General features: G+C 40.2%; 1 protein-coding gene across 33 annotated transcripts in view; it reads right to left on the bottom strand.

Moving 5' to 3' along the window:
* The window catches only part of MGA (MAX dimerization protein MGA), a 165690-nt gene that overhangs the window by 78365 nt on the left and 64181 nt on the right, over window positions 1-23144 (bottom strand). The gene's annotated exons all lie outside the window — the stretch shown is intronic.

Genomic DNA, 23144 nt, shown 5'->3' with positions numbered 1-23144 from the left:
GTTCAAGAGCAGCTTGGCCAACATGGTAAAACCCCGTCTCTAGTAAAAATACAAAACACTGGCTGGGTGCAGTGGCGCACACCTGTAATCCCAGCTACTCGGGAGGCTGAGGCAGGAAAATCACTTGAACCCAGGAGACAGAGGTTGCAGTGAGCCGAGATCACGCCACTGCACTCCAGCCTGGGTGACAGAGTGAGACTCCGTCTCAAAAAGAAAAAAAAAGAGAAAAAGAAAAAGGAAATCCTCCAATGGAAGATTTCCACCTCCAGTTAGAATGTGGAAGATCACAAAAGATCATCACTTTTGCCATAACAATGAGAAAACACTAAATAAATTATTTTTCTTACAAGATACTGAAGACCTCTGGACATAAATAAGTCTAAATGAAGTGAATTACAGAAGAGGACCAGCCTTCTCTAGGTGACCGGAGATAGCTACTGCTTTCAACCCTAAGCAGCATTTGCACTGCGTGAAGATACAGTAAGGAGAGAAAAAAGCAACTATAGGCAAAGGATCTTTGCAAAAACACAGAGAAACCAACTTTTAATGCCTGAACATGGGCAGAATCTCGAGGACCCCAAATAGAAAACTAGTCCTCACTGTTGTCCAATTACCACCCACTCCAGAGGACTTCTGCAGAATAAACAGCAGTGCTGCAGAAACGCTGGCCTGGAAATAAGAGAACATGTAGTCTACCAATGCTTAGGTCCTAAGGTCCTGCCAGGGGTAGGAGACCAATCACTCCTCCCTTGACACAGCTGAAACAAGAGGTGAGCTGAAATTTACTAAAATAGGAAGCCACTTGAAATCACCTAGACCGAAGGACAGAGAAACAAACAAACAAAAAAAAACAGTGTCAGAGATCTCTGGGACACCATGAAATGATCTAACATACTAGTAACTGCCCTTCCAAAAAGACAAGAGAAACAAAGTGAAGAAATACTTGAAGAGAAAATGAAAAAAATCTTCCAAAAGCAAAAGATTTTAACCCACAGATCCAAGAAGCTCATAAGTACAATGGGGACAAATAGGAAAAAAAAAAAGTCGTACCTAGGCACATCAAGGTCAGGCTGCTGAAAATGAAAAATGAAGAGAAAAATACTGAAAGCAGCAGAGGGAAAAACAGACATTACACTGGAGGAACAACAAAGAGAACAGACTGACTAATGACTCAATGGAAACTACGTAAGTCAGAAGACAATATACTTTACTCCCCATCATGAAGTGTTGAAAGAAAAACTCCCAACCTAATGTTCTATACCTACCAAAAGAAGCCTTTAAAATTGAAGACATTTTCAGACAGCTGAGATCATTCAGATTGCATAAAAATACTCCTCAGCTCACAAATAAGACAAATATATCGGTTCTTGCCACTTCTACTTACTTGTACTAGAGATTCTATCCGGATGATTAGGCAAGAAAAAGAAATAAAAGGCATCCAGATTGTAGAGGAAAAAGCAAAACTATCTCTATTCACAGGTAAATGATCTTGCATATGGAAAATACTAAAGAATCCACTAAAGAACTATTAGAACTAATAAATCAGTTTAGCAAGATTCCAGGATCCAAGACACACACACACACACAAATTGTTTTTCTACAAACTAGCAATGAATGTCAAAAGTGAAATGAGAAAGTAATTCCATTTTACAATAGCATCAACAAGAATAAAATATTTAGGAATAAATTTAACATAAGAAGTTTAAGACTTATACACGGAAAACTATAAAACATTGTTGAAACAAATTAAAGACCAAAATAAATAGAAAAATATCCCACGTTTACGGACAAAAAATATTTCATATTGGCAAAACAGCAACAATTCCTAAAGTGATCTACAAATTCAATGCAGTATCTACCAAAACCCCATCTGTGATTTTTTTTTCAGAAAGTGACAAACTGAGCCTAAAATTCACATGAAAATGCAAAGGAGCCACCAAAAAAAAAAACAAAGCAATCTTGAAAATTAGAAACAAAGTTCTCAGAGGACTCACACTTCCAGGTTTCAGCTTAGTACAAAGCTACAGTAATTAAGACACTGTGTCTATTAGTTTGGTTTGGTTTTGAGACAAGGTCCCACTGTGTCGCCTAGGCTAGAGTGCAATGGTGCAATCATACCTCACTGCAACCTCAAATTCCTGGGAACAAGTGATCCTCCCACTTTAGCCTCTCGAGTAGCTGGGACTACAGACACATACCACCACACCACTCAGCTATTATTTTTATTTTTTTGTAGAGACAGGTTCTCTTTAGTAGAGACAGGGTTTCACCATGTTGGCCAGGCTGGTCTCAAACTCCTGGGCTCAAGCGATCCTCCTGCCTTGGCCTCCCAAAGTGCTGAGATTATAAGCATGATGCACTGTGCCCAGTCAACAGTGTGATACTGATGTAAGACTAGATATACAGATCAACAGAATTGAGAGTCCAGAAATAAATGCCCACATTTATGTCAACTGATTCAAATGCCAGGGTGCCAAGACAACTCAATAGAGGAAAGAATGGTCTTTTCAACACAAAAAAACTGTGTTCATGCAAAGACTTGTACACAAATGTTCACAGCAACATTATTCGTAACAGCCAAAAACTGAAAACCTTACTGTCCAACTGATGAATAAATAAAATGTGGTAATGTCCACACAATAAAATATTATTTGACAATAAAAGAAACGAAGTACAGATACATGCTACACATGGATGAACCTTAAAAACATCAAGCTAAGTAAAACAAACCAGGCACAAAAGACCACATATTAAATGATTCCATTTATATAAAATATCCAAAATAGGCAAATCTACAGAGACAGAGACAGGTGGTTGTGTTGGATTGGGTGGAACTGGGGAGTGGTTAGGGAGAATGGGAAGTTACTTTAATGGGTTTTCTTTCTGGGGTGCTGGGAATGTCCTAAAACTGACTGCAGCACTGAAGTAATGGTTGCACAATCCTATGAATATATTAAAAGACACTGAACTCTACACTTTTCAGTTGGTGTGTGAATTTTATGTAGATTTTATTGTATGTGCATTACATCTCAATTTTTAAAGTTTTTAAAAAATAACTATTAAAGGAAGTTCTTCAGACTGTTAGAAAATGAAACAATATGGGCCAGGTGTGGTGGCTGAGGCCGAGGTGGACAGATCACTTGAGGCCAGGAGTTCAAGACCAGCCTGGCCAGCATGGCAAAACCCTACTTCTACTAAAAATACAAAAATTAGCCGGGTGTGGTGGTACACACCTGTTGTCCCAGCTACTCGAGAGGCTGAAGCAGGAAAATCACCTGAACCTGGTAGGCAGAGGTTGCAGTGAGCTGCAATCACATCACTGCACTCCAGCCTGGGCGACAGAGTGAGACTCTATCTCAAAAAAAAGAAAAAGAAAATGAACCAAAATAAACACAGATCCGGAAACAGATGAAAATAAATAAATAAATAAATAAATAAATACGTAAATATAAAAGACTTATATTATTTAAATGACTGACTTTTTTTATTTTTAAGGGGAGAAGGAGAGAGGGAAAGAGGAGAAAAGAGAGAGGGAGAGAGAAAGAAAGGGAGAGAAGGAGAAAGGGAGAAAGGAAGGGAGGAAAGAGAAGAGAGAAGAGAAGGAAAGAGGTAGGGAGAGAAAGGAAGAGGGAGGGAGGGTAAGGGAAGGCAAGAGAGGATGAGAGCGAGCCACAGAGAGAGGGAGAGGGCACACACCGACTACTGACTATTTAAAGCAAATAAAGTAACAAGGTTTAGAGGCTTATATCACATAGAAGGACATCAAACACAAGTGCATTAGCAGTTCATTATTCAAATTATATTCAATAAATTAAGGATGACATTGTAATCCATATAACCACTGCTATATACTGAATTGTGTCCCCCCACCAAATTCGTATGTGGAAGCCCAAGCAGGGCTTTAGGAGAAAATTAGGGTTAAAAGAGGTTTTAAGGGTAGGACTCTAATCCAACAGGATGGTGGGCTTATAAGAAGAGGAAGAAAGACATCCCCTGCTCCCCCCATGTGTGGACATAACAAGAAAGCAGCTATATATGCATACAAGCCAAGATGAGACATGAGAAACCAAATCCTGCCAGAACTTTGATCTTGGACTTTCTAGCCTCCAGAACTGTGAAAAAAAATAAAACTTCTGTTGCTTAAGCCAGCCAATCTATGGTATTTTGTTATGGCAGCCTGAGTAGACAAATGCAACCACTAAAAAAATTACAAAAAGGTAATTTTTATATAAATGGAATTTGAAAAGCTCAATCCACACAAAAAGAGGAAAAGATAAACAGGTAAGAGAAGCAGGAAATAGCAAGATGACATGGTTAAAACTCAGCTACATAAGTAATGGCATTAAATGTAAATAAACAAAACAGTCCAATTAAAAGCCAAAGGTTATAACAGTGGATAAAGAAACAAGTCCAACTATAAGCTATTTAAAAGAGTCGCAATGTAAATTCAAGGAAGAAGAATTAAGTACAAGGAGGGAAAATGATAAACCATGCAAAAACTTATCAGAAGGAAACCCATATGGCTCAATAACGTCAAACAAAGTAGACTTTAAAAAAAGGAGTTTTAGGCCAGGCGCAGTGGCTCACGCCTGTAATCTCAGCACTTTGGTAGGCAGGTGGATCACCTGAGCTCAGGACTTCAAGACCAGCCTGGGCAACACAGTGAAACCCCATCTCTATTAAAATACAAAAAGTTAGCTGGGCATGGCATTGTGTGCCAGTAATCCCAGCTACTCAGGAAGCTGAGGCAGGAGAATCGCTCGAACCTGGGAGGCAGATGTTGCAGTGAGCCAACATCGCGCCACTGCACTCCAGCCTCAGTGACAGAGCGAGACTCCATCTCAAAATAAAATAAGGAGTTTTATCAGAGATAAAGAGGCACATAATTAAAACTTTATGAGTTCAATTCACCAAGAAAACATCAACAACCCTAAAAGTATATGTACATAATCATATAGCTTCAAAATATTTGAAGCAAAAATCTATAGTACCAAAAAGAGAAACAGACAAATCCACAAATATAGTGGGAGATTTTAACCCATCTTTCTCAGTAACTGACATTAAAAAAATCAGGAAACAGGAGAACTGAATAATACTATCAACCAAACTTACCTGATAAGCCTTTATACAACATTATATCCAACAACTGTACAATACACACATCCTTTTCAAGTATACATGAAGTATTAATCAGAAACAGATCACATGCTAGACAATAAAGCAAACCCCTGATAATTTCCAAAGGTTTTAAGCCATATGTTCTTTGACAACAACAGAATCAAACTACAAATCAGTAACAAACTTATCAGCTCAACATACCAAATGTGTAGAATGTACCTAAAGTAGTACTCAAGAGTCAAACATATAGTTTAAAATACATAAAAATGAAAAAGTCTAAAATCAATTATCTAAGACAGGAGTTGATAATTTTTTTCTGTAAAGGGCTAAACAGTAAAAATTTTAGGCTTTGCAGTCCATACAGTCTCTGTTGCAACTACTCAAACTACAGACAATACATAAACAAAATAAAATAAATACAAGTACAAAATACAAATACAAAAGACAAGCATGACTGTCTTCCAAAAAATAGGACACTGAAATATAAACTTTAATTTTCACATCACAAATAACTATTATTTTGTTTTTTTCCCCAATCACTGAAAAGTGTTAAAAAATCATTCTTAGCCTACAAGCCAAGTAAAAACCAACGGTAGGCACATATGATCCATGGGTCTTACTCCACCAAACCCTAATCTAAGGCAAATTAAACCAAAAACAAGTAGAACAAAGGAGTTAATGATGAGAGAAAAATCAATGAAATAGAAAAAAAACAAAGAACTTGAAGTCACGATTTGAAACCTGCCAACAAGAAAACTCTCTGGCTTCACTGATAAATTCTATCAAATACATAATGAAAAAAAAACAGCAAACTTGCACAAACTCAGCACATACAGAAAACAGAACACTTTGCAACGTGTTTTATGAGGTAACCATAACCCTACTGCTAATACATCAGAAATAAAACTATAAACAAATATCCCACATGAATTTGGTGCAAAAATCCTCAATAAAATATTAGCAAATTGAAACCAGTAATATTAAAAAGGATGATATCATCATGGCCAGGTAATGTTTAGCCCAAGAATGTAAGATCACCCCTCCCCTCTAAATCAATGTTAATTCACCATATTAACGAAATACAGGGGAAAAAACATATGATATTTCAATGGATTTAGAAAAATCATTTGATGAAATTCAACACTCATTCTTAACAATATTCAGGAAAATGGGTAATAGTAGGAAAGTATTTCAATGCGATAAAGAGCACTACACAAAAACTACACCCAACATGCTATAAAAAATACAGAATGAGTTTCTCTAAGATCAGGAGACATGAATGACCACTCAAAAAAAAAATTTTTTTTTTAAGACAGCATCTTACTCTGTTGTCCATGCAGTGGTACAACCATGGCTCACTGCAACCTCAACCTCCCAAGCTCAACTCAAGCAATCCTCCCACCTCAGCCTCTCAAGAATCTGGGCCTACAGGTATGTGCCACCATGCCCAGCTCATTTTTTTTTTAAGTTTTTATAGAGATGGGGGTGGGCTGGGTGGGTGTCACTATGTTGCCAGGGCTGCTTTCAAGCTCCTGGGCTCAAGTGATCCTCCTACCTTGGCATCCCAAAGTGCTGGAATTAAAGGCGTGAGCCACTGCACCCTGCCTCAAAATTTATTTTCAACACAGTACTGGGAGTCCAAGCAATGCAATAAAGCAAGAGAGAGAACAGGCATAAAGATTGGAAAGAAGATGTAAAACTAATTTGTTCACAGGTAATACTGTATATGTAGAAAATTTCTAAAGGAATCTATAAATTAGTAAAACTCAGCTGGATTTCTATATACTATCAAAAAATTGGGAAATTATTATTATTATTTTTTTTTTTTTGAGACAGTCGTGATCTGTCACCCAGGCTGGAGTGCAGTGGCACGATCTCGGCTCACTGCAAGCTCCGCCTCCCAGGTTCATGCCATTCTCCTGCCTCAGCCTCCCGAGTAGCTGGGACTACAGGTGCCCGCCACCACGCTCGGCTAATTTCTTTTTGTATTTTTAGTAGAGACAGGGATTCACCGTGTTAGCCAGGATGGTCTCGATCTCCTGACTTCATGATCCTCCTGCCTCGGCCTCCCAAAGTGCTGGGATTACAGGCGTGAACCACCATGCACGGCCAAAATTGGGAAATTATTTTAAATGCCAATTACAAAGATCATTTTTAAAAACACCTAGGAATAAGTCCAATTAAAGACTAAAAAGAATGAATTATGTTTGAGATAAACTAAATAAGATCTAAGTAAACAGAGATACATGTTTATCAGAAGATTCAATGATGTCAAAATATCAAGTCTTTTCAATTGGATCTATTGTTCAAGGCAATCCCAGCGAGTTTTTTCACAGAAACTGAAAAGCTGACTCAAAATTTATGTGGAAATACAAAGAACCCAGAATAACCAAAATAATGGGGGGTTCAAAGTCTTACATTACCAGATTCTAAGACTTATTATAAACCTACTATCATTAAGACAGCATGGTATTGCCCAAAATAATAGAAAACAGCCCAAAATAATAGAAAACATGGACAAATAAATCAATGAAACAGAATTTAGTATAAAATAAACCTACCTGTACGCATATAGTCACCTGATTTTCCTAAGCGACAATGCAGTTTAATGGAGAAAATTATTTTCAATAAGTGATGCTAGAGCACCTAGCCATCTGCATGGAAAAATACGAACCCTGACCCTTCACATCATGTACAAAAATTATTAATAATTCAAGACAGATCACAGACTTAAATGTGAAAACCAAAACGACTTCCCCCTTTCAAACATTTCACTTAACTGGTGAAAACAGCTCTCTCTTTATCAATTTTTTCAAAACTTTACTGTATAAGTTACATAATATAAAAGCCACCCACATTTTAAGTGTTAACTCAATAATTTTTAATAAATGTATAGTTGTTAGCCATTAACAAAATCCAGTTTCCCTTTATCTGTTTTTAAAGGTTAAGCAAGCAAAAACTACAGAAAAGTCTCAAGCCAATCAATTTCCATAATCGAGCCCACTCTTTTCCCTTTCCCAATTATCTCAGTTCTTATGTATATCACATATAAATGACATTCTATATCAAGTAATTTAAGATTAATGCTTAAATAACTTGCTATTATTCTCTCGGTATCTTCACATTTCAAGACATAACTCTCATAATGTAGAAAAAAATTTTTATCTTCTTTTCATTTAGCACACAACATGCATTTTGTTCGCAGTAGCTGGGAAACCTCGTGAGGCTAGATCTGGGCTGCTACTGCAATAACTGCTTTCACATCTTCCTGAGAAATTGAACTTGGTAAGTTATAAACACTCTCAGAAAGGATTTCTTCTATTTTCCTACAAAAACTTTATACGTAATGCATGAAATCTTGCCTTGGGGAAAGAATTTTACAAACAGTTAAGTTTCATTCTTCTGAGAAGTCTCTTCCATCCAAATAAATTAGGCAAAAGAATACCTAGGCAAAATCAATGAATTACAAATACCAGTTAATTAAAAGGATTTTTTTTGTTGGCATTATGTAATCAATGCAACAAATAACACTACATATTAATGTGTGACAACACCAGCCACTCCAAGACACATTAAGAAAGTTTTAAATACTCATGATAAACTCATTCACTTAACATTTGCTGAGTGCCCAGTAATGCCAGACATTTTGTTAGGCACAGAGATTAACAAAGTAAATAAAACACTGTCTCTACATTCAAGGAATTTACAGGCCAATGCAGGAGACAGACAAGTAGACAATATGATGTAATTTAACAGATGCTATGATAAACATGCATATAGGCAATAAGGGTGCACATAAGAAGAACCCATATTATAATGCCTTCCATAAAACTGGTGATTAGCACGCCCTATGTAACTAACCTGCACATCCTGCACATGTATCCAGGAACTTAAAATAATTTAAAAAAAAAAAAGAAAAGGGAAAAAAAACAAAACTGGTGCTTAGGCCGTGCACGGTGGGTCACGCCTGTAATCCCAGCAGTTTGGGAGGTCAAGATGGGCAGATTGCTTGAGCTCAGGAGTTCAAGACCAGCCTGGGCAACATGGCAAAACCCCGTCTCTACAAAAATTACAAAAAATAATTAGCCAAGTGTTCATGCCTGTAGTCCCAACTACCTACCTATGGGGCTGATGCGGGATGATCACTTGACCCCAGGAGGTCAAGGCTGCAGTGAGCCAAGATCGCGCCACTGCAGTCCAGCCTGGGTGACAAAGTGAGACTCTATCTCCAAAAAAAAAAAACAAAAAACAAAACAAAACAAAACAAAAAAACTAGTGCTTTAATTAACAGAACAAAGAACTAAGAAATCCACTGGAAAAGAGAAATGTAGAGTACAGAAGAAAATAAAAGAGCTCTTGGCAGGCTGAGGCAGGAGGACTGCTTGAGCCCAGGAGGCAGGGACCAACCTGGGAAACACAGTGAGACCTTGTATCTACAAAAAATAAAAATAAAAAATTAGCCAGGTGTGGTGGTGCACACCTGTAGTCAGTCCCAACTACTCAGGAGGCTGAGATGAGAGGATCACTTGAGGAGACCAGGAGACCAAGCTTGCAGTGAGCCATGGATTGTGTCCCAGCACTCCAGCCTGGGTAACAAAGCAAAACCCTGTCTCAATTTAAAAAAAAAAGCACAGTACAATGATGAGAACCACCACACCAAGGTTTATAACAGAAATTTCATAATATGAGGGATCAATAAAAGGTTCTGAAAGCAGAAGGGGGCAAGGTTACATTCAAATCACCAAAGCAAAACATGGCATCAAACTTCTCAACAGGAAACTGGGAGGCAACGATACATTTTCAAAGAACTCGTTACAGAAACAATTTTATAAAGTTTGAGAAGCAGAATAAAGCCAATTCCCAACATATAAGAAAAAATTGAGGGGTGAAGAGAGGTGAAGCTGGGAACTATTTTCATCATAAGTAATTTTACTTAAACATCTTAAAATTCTATGTTCTATAGATACTTTCTAAAGAAACTACTGAAAAATGAACTTCACAAAACAACAAAAACAACACAAACCAGTAAAGACAGCTTAAGATACAGGACACAAAAGAACCTCCATGAGGCCGGATGCGGTGGCTCACACTTGTAATCCCAGCACTTTGGGAGGCTGAGAAAGGAGGATCACTTGAGGTCAGGAGCTCAAGATCAGCCTGGCCAAAATGGTGAAACCCATTTCTACCAAAAACAAAAATTAGCCGGGCGTAGAGGCATGAGCCTGTAGTCCCAACTACTTGGGAGGCTGAGGCAGGAGAATCCCTTGAACCCAGGTGACAGAGGTTGCAATGAGCCGAGATCACACCACTGTAATCCAGCCTGGGCGACAGAGATTCCATCTCAAAAAAATAAATAAATAAAAAGAACCTACATGAAAATAGCAAATGTAAAGTTAGCAGGATGATAGCAAAGGAAAATCCCAAGATGGCAGCTTGGTAAGAGCCTAGAGAACAACCAGATCAGATTGGCAAAGGAGAATAAAGAGCTCCCGAAGGAAGTATGCAGAGGAGGTACACACAAAAATTTACTTTCAATAGATGAATATGTGTATGCACATATATGTATATATGTGTGTCGATGTGTATGAATGAACCAAAAGATTTTTTTAAATAATGTAGGTAGAAGGGGGGTGCAGCGCCTCACGCCTATAATCCCAACACTTTGGGTGGCCGAGGCAGGCAGATCACCTGAGGTCAGGAGTTCGAGACCAGCCTAACCAACATGGAGAAACCTCATCTCTACTAAAAATACAAAATTAGCTGGGCATGGTGGCGCATGCCTGTAATCCCAGCTACTCGGGAGGCTGAGGCAGAAGAATCGCTTGAACCTGGGAGGCAGAGGTTGCAGTGAGCCGAGATCACGCCATTGCACTCCAGCCTGGACAATAAGAGCAAAACTCCGTCTCGGAAAAACAAAAAAAAGAATGTGGGTAGAATAAGCACCAGTACATATAAAACTACGAATATTAAAAAAAAAAAAAGCAGTAATTAACTACTACAAAACAAAGTTATAAAAGAAAATTAACCCATAGTATGACATTTGGCTCAGCAGTATAGAATATTTATCTTATAACATAAAAAAATGGATTATTTGGCCAAGTATGGTGGCTCAAGCCTGTAATCCCAGCACTTTGGGAGGCCAAGGCAGGAGGATTACTTCAGCGCAGGAGTTCAAGACCTGCCTGGGAAACATGGTGAAACCCTATCTCTACAAAAATAAAAAAATTAACTAAGTGAGGTGGCACACACTTATAGTCTCAGCTACTCAGGAGGCTGAGGTGGGAGGATCACTTGAGCCTGGGAGGTTGACGCTGCGGTGAACTGTGATCACCCACTACAACTCCAGCAGCCTGGGCAACCAAGTGAGACTCTGTCTCAGAAAGAAAGAAAAATTAGTTGACCAAAAATTATGATAATGACACTAAGAGAATTAAAAAAAAAAAAAAAAGAGTATACTACGAGGATTTAAAAACAGTAACAACTAAACAGCCTATATATTGCACCAGAAAATAATTTTAAATGGATTACATGTAAAATTGATATTTGGCATTATGCATATGACCTAGACGGAGGCAAATACCACAAGAAATAGCTAAAATGGAAAAACTAATTTCCTCTATAAAGAAAACTAGGGGGTGAAAAACGGTAAAGCCAAGTCACTACTATTTTTCATCATAAGTGGTTTTATTTAATCTTTTTAAATTATATATTATGTATTTGCTGTATAATGAGCTTGTCTGGTCTTTGTCCAGGGTTCCTGGTACAAAGCTTCTAAAATCTTTGGTATTCCCAGAGTGACAGAAGGGACTGTCATTCATGAACCCACTGGCTCACACCTGAGTTTATACTAATGACATGACCTGTGGTAGACCCCCTAAATAGATCCAGGATGGCGCTGGTCTCCAAAAAGAACAACACTGTGATTAAAGAACTGGGACTCTGAACCAGCTCAACCTCTAGGGTGGGGGAAAGAACTGAAGATTAAGTTCAATCACAGATTTTGTCAATTACCCCTACATAATGAACCCCCAAAATTTTGAATACCAAAGCTTAATAAAACTTCTTGGTTGGTGAACACATTGATGTCCCAGAAGGGTGATGTACCCTATATGTTTCCATGGGGAGAGGACATGGAAGCTCTGCACGTGAGACCCTCCCAGACCTTGTTCTTTACGTCTCATTAGGCTGGTCCTAATTTGTATTCTTTACAGCAAAATTCTAACTCTAAATACAGCATTTTCCTGAGTTCTATGAGTCTAGTGAATTAGTGAACCTGAGGGAGATTGTGAGAATCTCAGGATTTGTAGCCAACTAGTGAAAAGTACAGGTGGCCTAAGATCTCCAGTTGTGGTTAATGTCTCAACTAGGCGCAGTCTTGTTGGGGACCATGCATTTCAACCTATGGAGACTAACTATGGGTTCTTATTCAATACATCAGGGGGAGTTAAAACAGAATAGTACTATTTTTACTTAATTTTTTAAATTGTAAGGCAACTGTGTACCTCTGAAAAGCTAAGCAGATTAGTAACAGTATTGAATTTCCTTTTAAAAATTATAATTCTGACAAGGGCAAAACTAGAAGAATGCTGCTACAACCTGAGCAATACACTCAAGAGAGAGAGTAAGAAATGCATCAAAGTAAAGAACCAACAACGACTAGTTAGAAAAACGCCTTACCACAGAGGTGGAATACAGCAGGACCATGGTCAGGCAGTTACCATCATAAAGCTATACCAATTAAAACAATGTGATTTGGGCCTTAAGTGTAGACAAACTGATCAAGGGAAGAAAACAGTGTCCAAGAATATACACACAGGGACGTACACAATCACCTGAGTAATCCCAACAGCCAATAAATAATACAAAAAGGTGTTCAACTTTGCTAATCACTAGAAAAAGACAAACTACAACCATAATGCTCCCACTTTTGCCACTATTTGCCACCTACTACCGAAAGTTGTATTTAGAGCAATTAGACAAGAAAAAGAAAAAAGCATATTCAAATTGTCAAGGAGTTTGTAAAGATATCTCTTTTAATAGATGGTGCAATCTTATATAAAGAAAATTTTCAAAAACACACACATATACAAAAAAAAACGCACTCTCAGTCCCCCCAACACAACACAACACACCACACACACAAACCACTCAATAAACAATTCAGCAAAGTTGAAGGATACAAACTCAACACACAAAAATCAATTGTATTTCAACACAATAAACAATATGCAATACAAAACAGCAATGGGCAATATAAAAAGAAAAGAAAACCACTCAATATATAATAGCATCAAAAAGAATAAAATACTTAGGAAGAGATTTAACTAAGAAAGCAAAACACTTTTACAGTGAAAACCATAAAAGCATTACTGAAAAAAATTAAAATGGAAAGATATCCCATGTTCATGAATAGGAAGACAACCCAAAGTGTTGAACGAATTCAACAAAACCCTTATCAAAATCCCAACGGGATTTTTCAGAAGTAGAAAATGAAACCTCGGCCCAGCACGGTGGTTCATGCCTATAATCCCTGTAATCCCAGCACTTTGGGAGGCCAAGGCGGGCGGATCACAAGGTCAGGGGTTTAAGACCAGCCTGGCCAATATGGTGAAACCCCGTCTCCACTAAAAATACAAAACATTAGCCGGGCGCGGTGGTGCGCACCTGTAGTCCCAACTACTCAGGAGGCTGAGACAGGAGAATTGCTTAAACACAGGAGGCGGAGGTTGCAGCGAGCCGAGATCACACCACTGCATTCCAGCCTGGGCAGCAGAGCAAGACTCAGTCTCAAAAAAAAGAAAATGGACTCCCAAAGGACCTTACAATTTTGAAAAATAAGAACAAAGTTGGTGGTCTCACACTGCCCAATTTGAAAATGTCTAGTAATCAAAACAATGTGGTACTGGCATAAAGATAAACATAAACATACAGGCGAACAGAATACAGAGAGCTGAGAAATCAATTCGCACATATGTGGTCAATTGATTTTCAACAGGTGCAAAGGACAGTCTTTTCGTTTTGTGTTTTTTTTTTTTGAGACGGAATCTCGCTCTGCTGCCCAGGCTGGAGGGCAGTGGTGCAATCTTGGCTCACTGCAACCTCTGCCTCCCGGGTTCAAGCGATTCTCCTGCCTCAGCCTCCTGAGTAGCTGGGACTACAGGTGTGCACCACCGTGCCTAGATAATTTTTTTGTATTTTTAGTAGAGACAGGGTTTCACTATGTTGGCCACACTGGTCTCGAACTTCTGACCTCATGATCCGCCTGCCTCGGCCTCCCAAAGTGCTAGGATTACAGGCGTGACCCACAGCACCCGGCCAGGACACTCTTTGCAATGAATTGTGACAGGAAAACTGGATACACACATGCAAAAGAATGAAGCTGAAGCCTTACCTTATACCACTAATAAAAACACTCAGGCGTGGTGGCTCATGCCTGTAATCCCAACACTTTGGGAGGCTGAGGCAGGCAGATCACTTGAGGTCAGGAGTTCAACACCAGCCTAGCCAACATAGCAAAACCTCATCTCTCCTAAAAATATAAAAATTAGCCGGGCATGGTGGCAAGCGCCTGCAATCCCAGCTACTCGGGAGGCTGAGGTAGGAGAATCGCTTGAACCTGGGAGGTGGAGGTTGCAGTGAGTGAAGATCACACCACTGCATTCCAGCCTGGGTAACAGAGTAAGACTCTGTCTCAAAAAAAAAAAAAAAAATTCAAAATTGATTGCAGACCTAAACTTAAGAGGTAAAACTATAAAACTCTTAGTAAGAAACATAAGGGAAACTCTTTCTAATGTTAGATTTGGCAATGGTTTCTTAAGCATAACATCAAAAGCACAGGCAAGAGAATAAAGAATAGGAAAATTGTACTTCATTAACATTAAGAACTTGTGCATCAAAACACACTATATAAGAATGAAAAGACAACCCACAGAATGAGAGAAAAGATTTGCAAATCATTTATCTAACGGATTAATATCCAAAATATATAAAGAACTCCTGCATCTCAACAACAAAATAACGACTCAATTTTTAAATGGGCAAAACACTTGAATAAACATTTCTCCTTATATAAATGGTAAATAAACATGTGAAAAAATGCCTAAATAACACTGTTATCATTAGGGAAATGCAAATTAAAAACCACAATGAGCTATCCCTTCATACCCATTAAGGTGGCTATTATTAAAAACAGTAAGTGCTGGCCAGGATAAGGAGAAATTAGAACACTTGTGCACTGCTGATGGGAATATAGAGTGGTTCAGCCACTTTGGAAAACAGTATTGCGGTTCCTCAAAAAAATTAAAAATAGAATTACCATATGATCCAGCAATTCTACTTCTGGGTATATACCCAAAAGAATTCATTGGCCAGGTGCAGTGGCTCACTCCTGTAATCCAGCACTTGAGAGGCTGAGGTGGGTGGATCACCTGAGGTCAGGAGTTCGAAACCAGCCTGGCCAACATGGCGAAACCCCGCCTCTAATAAAAACACAAAAATTAGCTTGGTGTGGTGGCACATGCCTGTAATCCCAGCTACTCTGGAGGCTAGGGTGGGAGGATCGCTTGGACACAGGAGGCAGAGGTTGCTGTGAGCCAAGATCACACCTCTGCAATCCTGCCTGGGGGCGACAGAGCGAGACTCAATCTCCAAAAAAAAAGAATTCATAACTCCATTATTCACAATAGCAAAAAGGTAGAAGCTATCCAAGTGTCCATCAACAGATAAATGGGATAAGGCCAAAGAGATCAGGCAAGTGGCCTTTAAGTGCAATGGAAAGCCACTAAGAATTTTAAGAGGGGACATAATCCCCTGTAAGTCATATTTTTCAAAGATCCTTCTGTCTACCAAATAACAGCATGGGATCATGGGGGAAAAAGCAGCTGGGAAACCAGGTAGATGTTATGCAGTGGGGATGGTATTTTGGACTACAATAAAGATGATACAAAAATCAGCAGGCTCATGTACTATGGGTAGGGATATAAATGGTTATAACCTTTTAGAATATAATTTAGCAATTAATTAAAATTTAAAATCTTTTTTTTTTTTGAGACGGAGTCTTGCTCTGTCGCCCAGGCTGGAGTGCAGTGGCACAATCTCGGCTCACTGCAAGCTCCGCGTCCCGGGTTCACGCCATTCTCCTGCCTCAGCCTCTCCGAGTAGCTGGGACTACAGGCGCCCGCCACCACGCCCGGCTAATTTTTTGTATTTTTTAGTAGAGACGGGGTTTCACCGTGGTCTCGATCTCCTGACCTTGTGATCCGCCCGCCTCGGCCTCCCAAAGTGCTGGGATTACAAGCGTGAGCCACCGCGCCCGGCCCTAAAATTTAAAATCTTGATCTAGGCAATTCCATTCCTAAGAATTAATCACTGTATTTGCAAAAGTATATAAAAAATGTGTGTAAGAAATTTTATTGAAGCATTATTTGTAGTGGCTAAAAAAACTAAAATAACTTCAAGGTCCATCAACACAGAACTGATTAAATACATCTTATGGATACTAATACAGCCCCTTAAAAATGCCTGCCATAGAATGTACAATGTTGAGAAAAAAAAAAAAAAAAACAGGATTCCAGATTGCGGGAGCAGCATTTTTGTAAAACTGTTCATATTTGTCTAATATTGACATTTGTGAATTAATTCTTGTTTTAAATATATGAAACCATGCCAGGCACGGTGGCTCACGCCTGTAATCCCAGCACTTGGGGAGGCCGAGGCGGGCGGATCATGAGACCAGCCTGGCCAACATAGTGAAATCTCTACGTAAAATTAGCCAGGCTTGGTGGCAGGTGCCTGAAATCCCAGCTACTCGGGAGGCTGAGGCAGGAGAATCATTTGAACCCAGGAGGTGGAGGTTACAGTGAGCCAAGATTGCACCACTGCACTCCAGCTGGCACAACAGTACGAGACTTTGTCTCAAAAAAAAAAAAAAAAAAAATCAAACCAGAGTGATTCTCTCTATAATAATGTCATTCTCACTCACTTGCATTCCGATGAGCCTTCTTGGGAGAAAAATGTATGTGCCAGAAACTCCAGGTGCACCCATGGTAGTGTGCAATCAACTAATCAAACGGAAAAACATCTGAAAACTATGTCACACATGGAAAAGCTGAATGATATGTGCTTAGGTTGGAATTATGTAAAACCTAAGATCCATAATGCAGGAATTTGTTTCATTTGGTACTTAGAAAAGTACCTGAAACTAAAAGGTATTCAGTTACACTTAATGACTGAATAAAAGATAACAGAAATCATAAAGGAGTATAATTTTTCCCCAGACGTTTGAAGGTCATGTAGGGTATGAATTGATTTTGCCTTCTACAGCTACAATTTTTTAAAAAAGAAGAAATAAGTAAACATACAAAAAGGGGATGGCAAAGATGAATTTCTACTTACAGGAAATAAGCAGTCATCCATTAATGGAATTAGAAGCCTCTAAAGAGCTGGGCACAGTGGCTCACTCCCACAATCCCAACACTTTCAGAGGCTGAGGTAGGAGGATCCTTGTAGCCAGGAGTTTGAGAAGAGCCTGGCCAACATTTGCAAGATCCCATTTCTACATAAATCTTTTTTAAAAATTAACTGGGCGTGGTGGTGCATGCCTGTAGTCCCAGCTACTAGGGAGGCTGAGGCAGGAGGATCACTAGGGCCCAAGAAGTCAAGGCTACAGCAAGCCATGAACCTGCCACTGCACTCCAGCCTGGGAAACAAACAGAGCAAGATCCTGATTCAAAAAAAAAGAAAGGGGAAAAAAAAAGCAGCAGTAGCCTCTAAAGATAGTGAAACCAGAATAGCGAAAAACAAAAAAAGACAATACCACATGTGCTAACAAAGATGTAGAAGTAACAGGAACTCTCATCACACATTTTTGGTGGCAGTATAAGTTGGTATGATCCTTTTTGGAAAATTCTGGCAGTGTCTACTAAAAGTATGCCTAGTGTATGACTCAGCAATTCTCCTCCTAGACATTAACAGAAAGAAACTAGTGCGTATGTCCACCAAAGACACGTGTAAGAAAGTTCGCAGTAGTTTTATTCATAACAGTCAAAAACTAGAAACAATCCAAATATGCATCAATAGGAGAATAACTTAACAGATTTACGTAAGGAGGCAAAAATAATGCAGAGGTTTCTGATTTGAATGACTATCATAGCTAATGCAAACAAAAAAGGGCAGGATTTAAATAAAAAGAAAAATTCAGCTGGAATTGTCTATAATAATGAACATTTTGATCTAGAGGTCTGGAACTAAGAAGAGAGACAAATAAGCTAGAAGTATCAGTGGCTTTAAAAATAATCACTATTGGCCGAGCGCTGTGGCTCACACCTGTAATCCCAACATTTTGGGAGGCCAAGGCACGCAGATCAAGAGGTCAAGAGATTGAGACCATCCTGACCAACATGGTGAAATCCCGTCTCTACTAAAAATACAAAAAATAGTTGGGCGTGGTGGCACACGTCTGTAGTCTCAACTACTCGGGAGGCTGAGGCAGGAGAATCACTTGAACCCAGGAGGCGGAGGTTGCAGTGAGCCCAGATCACACCACTACGTTTCAGCCTGGGTAACACAGCGAGACTCTGTCTAAAAAAACAATAAAAATAAAAATAAAAATAATCACTATTAAGCCGGGCATAGTGGCTCATGCCTACAATCCTAACACTTTGGGAGGCTGAGGCGAGCGGGCCACTTGAGGTCAGGATTTCGAGACCAGCCTGGCCAACATGGTGAAACCACATCTCTACTAAAATTACAAAAAAATTAGTCAAGCATGGTGGCGGGCACCTGTAATCCCAGCTACCCCAGAGGCTGAGGCAGGAAAATCGCTTGAACCTGGGAGGCAGAAGTTGCAGTGAGCCGAGATCGCGCCACTGCATTCCAGCTGAGGCAATAGAGCCAGACTGTCTAAAAATAAAAATAAAAAATAATAATTGGTTGGATGTAGTGGCTCGCCCCTGTAATCCAGCACTTGGAAAGCTGAGGTAGGTGGGTCACCTGAGGTCAAGAGTTCAAAACCAGCCTGGCCAACATGGCGAAAGCCCACCTCTATTAAAACTACAAAAATTAGCCAGGTGTGGTGGCACATGCCTGTAATCCCAGATACTCGGGAGGCTGAGGCAGGAGAAATGCTTGAACCCAGGAGGCGGAGGTTGCAGTGAGTCGAGATTGCGCCACTGCACTTCAGCCTGGGTGACAGAGCAAGACTCCGTCTCAAAACATAATAATGAATATCAGATGGGAGAAGAGGTTAAAGTCATAGATAAGACTACAAGATGGCCAGGGACGGGGTGGCTCACGCCTGTAATTCCAGCACTTTGGGAGGTTGAGGCAGGTGGATCACCTGAGGTCATGAGTTCGAGACCAGCCTGGCCAACATGGTGAAACCCCGTCTCTACTAAAAATACAAAAATTAGCCAGGCATGGTGGCACATGCCTGTAATCCCAGCTACTCCAGAGGCTGAGGCAGGAGAATCATTTGAACCCAAGAAGCAGAGGTTGCTCTGAACTGAGATCGTGCCACTGCACTCCAGCCTGGGAAACAAGAGCAAAACTCCATCTCAAAAAAAAAAAAAAAGAAAGAAAGAAAAAGACTACAACAGCTGGGCATGGTGGCTCACGCCTGTAATCCTAGCACTTTGGGAAGCTGACGCAGGTGGATCACTTGAGGCCAGGAGTTCGAGACCAGCCTGACCAACATGGTGAAACCCTGTCTCTACTAAAAATACAAAAATTAGGCAGGCATGGTGGCATGCACCTGTAATTCCAGCTAACCCAGAGGCTGAGGCACAAGCATCACTTGAACCCAGGAGGCAGAGGTTGCAGCGAGCCAAGATCACACCACTGCACTTCAGTCTGGGCAACAGGGCAAGACTCTGTCTCAAAAAAAAAAAAAAAAAGAAAAAAAAGGAAAGAAAAAATAAGGACTACAAGAGCATAATACTAGGAAATAACCTTCATTTAATAAACATCTGAATATAAGGAGTAAGAATAACTGAAAGAAGAGAAAAAATCAAGAGTTAAGAGAACCACGTGAATGGTATGGTAAAAGCCAAGGAAGAAAAAATAAGAGTTTAAAGTAGGAGAAAATGGTCAAGCAACCGCAAATGTAGCAAATAAAGCCTGAATAAAGATCAGTGTGTTTACCAATAACATTAGCTAAAACAAAGCAGAATGACAGAGCAATCATATATCAGTAACTGAATAGAAAATGGGAAAACAGGCCGGGCGCGGTGGCTCACGCCTGTAATCCCAGCACTTTGGGAGGCTGAGGCGGGCAGATCACGAGGTCAGGAGATCGAGACCATCCTGGCTAACACGGTGAAACCCCGTCTCTACTAAAAAAATACAAAAAATTAGCCGGGTGCGGTGGCGGGCGCCTGTAGTCCCAGCTACTCAGGAGGCTGAGGCAGGAAAATGGCGTGAGCCCGGGAGGCAGAGCTTGCAGTGAGCCGAGATAGCACCACTGCACTCCGGCCTGGGCAAAAGAGCGAGATTCTGTCTCAAAAAAAAAAAAAAAAAAAAAAAGAAAATGGGAAAATAGTGTGTGTGTGCACACACATGTGTATATAATTTTTTAAACCCTTAAATCAGAGGTTGGCAAATTTTTCCTGTAAAGGAACAGACAGTAAATATTTTAGGCTTTACAAGCATCTATGGTCTCTGTCACATATTCTTGTATACATACTAAAATAGGCTATAGGCCAGATTTGCCCAACTCCTGCCTAAAAATAATTTCTGCTCCCCTATCAAGCATTTAGAGAAAAAGTTTACATATAGCTAAATACCATTTTCACACATAAAAATAACGCTATTTCTTGGAGCATGATTCAAGTCGCTTTTCTCCCTTCAGTGACAGAGATACTATATGTTAATAAATCTGAACCACTCTCTTGATCCATTAAAATCAAAAGCTCAACCATATGTAATCCCAACAGCTGCTTTCTATAACAAAAAAATAAGCCTGGCTGGGTGTGGCAGCTCATGCCTGTAATCCCAGCACTGTGAAAGGCCAAGGCTGGCAGATCACTTCAGCTCACGAGTTTGAGACCAGCCCGGGCAACATGGCAAAACCTTGTCTCTACTAAAAATAAAAAAAATTAGTAGTCCCAGCTATTCAGGAGGCTGAGGTAGGAGAATCACCCAAGTCCAGAAGTCAGGGCTGCAGTGAGCCGTGAATGCGCTACTGCACTCATTCTAAGTGACACAGCCATACACTGTCTCGAAAAACAAACAAATATACGTCTGACCCTTTCACCTAACAAACTCCTTCAGGCCCTATCCTCCAAAGGAATTGTAATAAATTCTGCATCATCCAACGGTACAATAAACTGTTTCTGGGTAACAAGGGTAAAAATATAATTTGTGGTCAACTGTTTAAATCTTTTTTTTTTTTTTTTTTGAGACGGAGTCTCGCTCTTTCACCCAGGCTGGAGTGCAGTGGCGCGATCTCGGCTCACTGCAGGCTCCGCCCCCCGGGGTTCACGCCATTCTCCTGCCTCAGCCTCCCTTGTAGCTGGGACTACAGGCGCCTGCCACCTCGCCCGGCTAATTTTTTGTATTTTTAGTAGAGACGGGGTTTCACCCTGTTAGCCAGGATGGTCTCGATCTCCTGACCTCATGATCCGCCCGCCTCGGCCTCCCAAAGTGCTGGGATTACAGGCGTGAGCCACCGCGCCCGGCCGAATCTTATTTTAATTATGTTAGATAATCAAGATGATTAAGCTGTGGCTGAAGAATCAAGTTTAAAGATGGCATCCACCAGTTGCAATTACAAACAACACCACAGCAAAAAGTATAACCTGAAAGAACCTTTCCCCTTTGACAAAAAAACTGTATGCACTGCTTGAGCAGCACTTCCTCCTGCTGCAACAATCCTTAGAAAAAGCAAAGCAATAACCAGCTCATAGACGAGGCAAGGGGAATTCATGAGCGCGGAGATTCCAAATTCAAAAAATAGTTGCTGTTAGTGGCCTACAATTTTAGCAAGAAAAGGAAAGTAAAGGAAATTTGTGTGCAGGGATTTCTTTACTTTTGCTGAACTTGGGTTTAAAAATCAAAATAAGGCAAGTTCAGACCGGGTGCGGTGGCTCACATCTGCAATTCCAACACTTTTGGAGGTGGAGGCGGGTGGATCACCTGAGGTCAGGAGTTTGAGACCAGCCTGGCCAACATGGTGAAACCCCATCTCTACTAAAAAAATACAAAAAATTTAGCCAGACATGGTGGCACACACCTGCAATCCCAGCTACTTGGGAGGCTGAGGCAGGAGAATCACTTGAACCTGGGAGCCAGAGGTTGCAGTGAGCCGAGACGGCACCACTGCACTCCAGCCAGGGCGACAGAGTGAGACTCCATCTCAAAAAAAATAAACAATCAAAAATAAGGCAAGTTCAAACAAAAAGAAACAACAGCATCATTCACAATAGTCAAATTCAATTTTGCTTTTTGGAACTGTGAAATTCTCCCCCCGCCTCATCCCAAATATTTTGGATTTGTGGTTAGTTGAATACACAGCTGCAGCCTCCATGGAATATTGATTGTATAGACAACTCATGATTACAGGCAACTTTCTGTATCTGAGGGGGACTGGTTCCAGGACCCTCCCCATATACCAAAATCTGAGGATACTCAAGTCCCTTAGTTGGCCAGCTGTATCTGTGGATGCAGAACCAGTAGATGTGGTGGGCCTACTGTAACTGAAGAGGGAAGAAAAATAACGCCAAATCATTATAAGGCACAAAATGGATTGAGTCGTTATTTGTATCTAATATTTGTGAATTTACTGCCTGAGGGATATCCTAATCCATAAATTGCCCAACCAAAGAAGAAGCTGAAAATTATTACTTGTTGAAGTAGTATGCTTACGGCCGGGCGCAGTGGCTCACGCCTATAATCCCAGCACTTTGGGAGGCCGAGGCGGGCACATCATGAGGTCAGAAGATCGAGACCATCCTGGCTAACACAGTGAAACCCCATCTCTACTAAAAATATAAAAAAATTAGCCGGGCGTGGTGGCGGGCGCCTGTAGTCCC

The sequence above is a fragment of the Symphalangus syndactylus genome, chromosome 5 (assembly GCF_028878055.3).
Source record: "Symphalangus syndactylus isolate Jambi chromosome 5, NHGRI_mSymSyn1-v2.1_pri, whole genome shotgun sequence".
Lineage (NCBI taxonomy): Eukaryota > Metazoa > Chordata > Mammalia > Primates > Hylobatidae > Symphalangus > Symphalangus syndactylus.
Note: the sequence above shows the minus strand (reverse complement) of the source record. Positions and strands in the feature narration are given on the sequence as shown.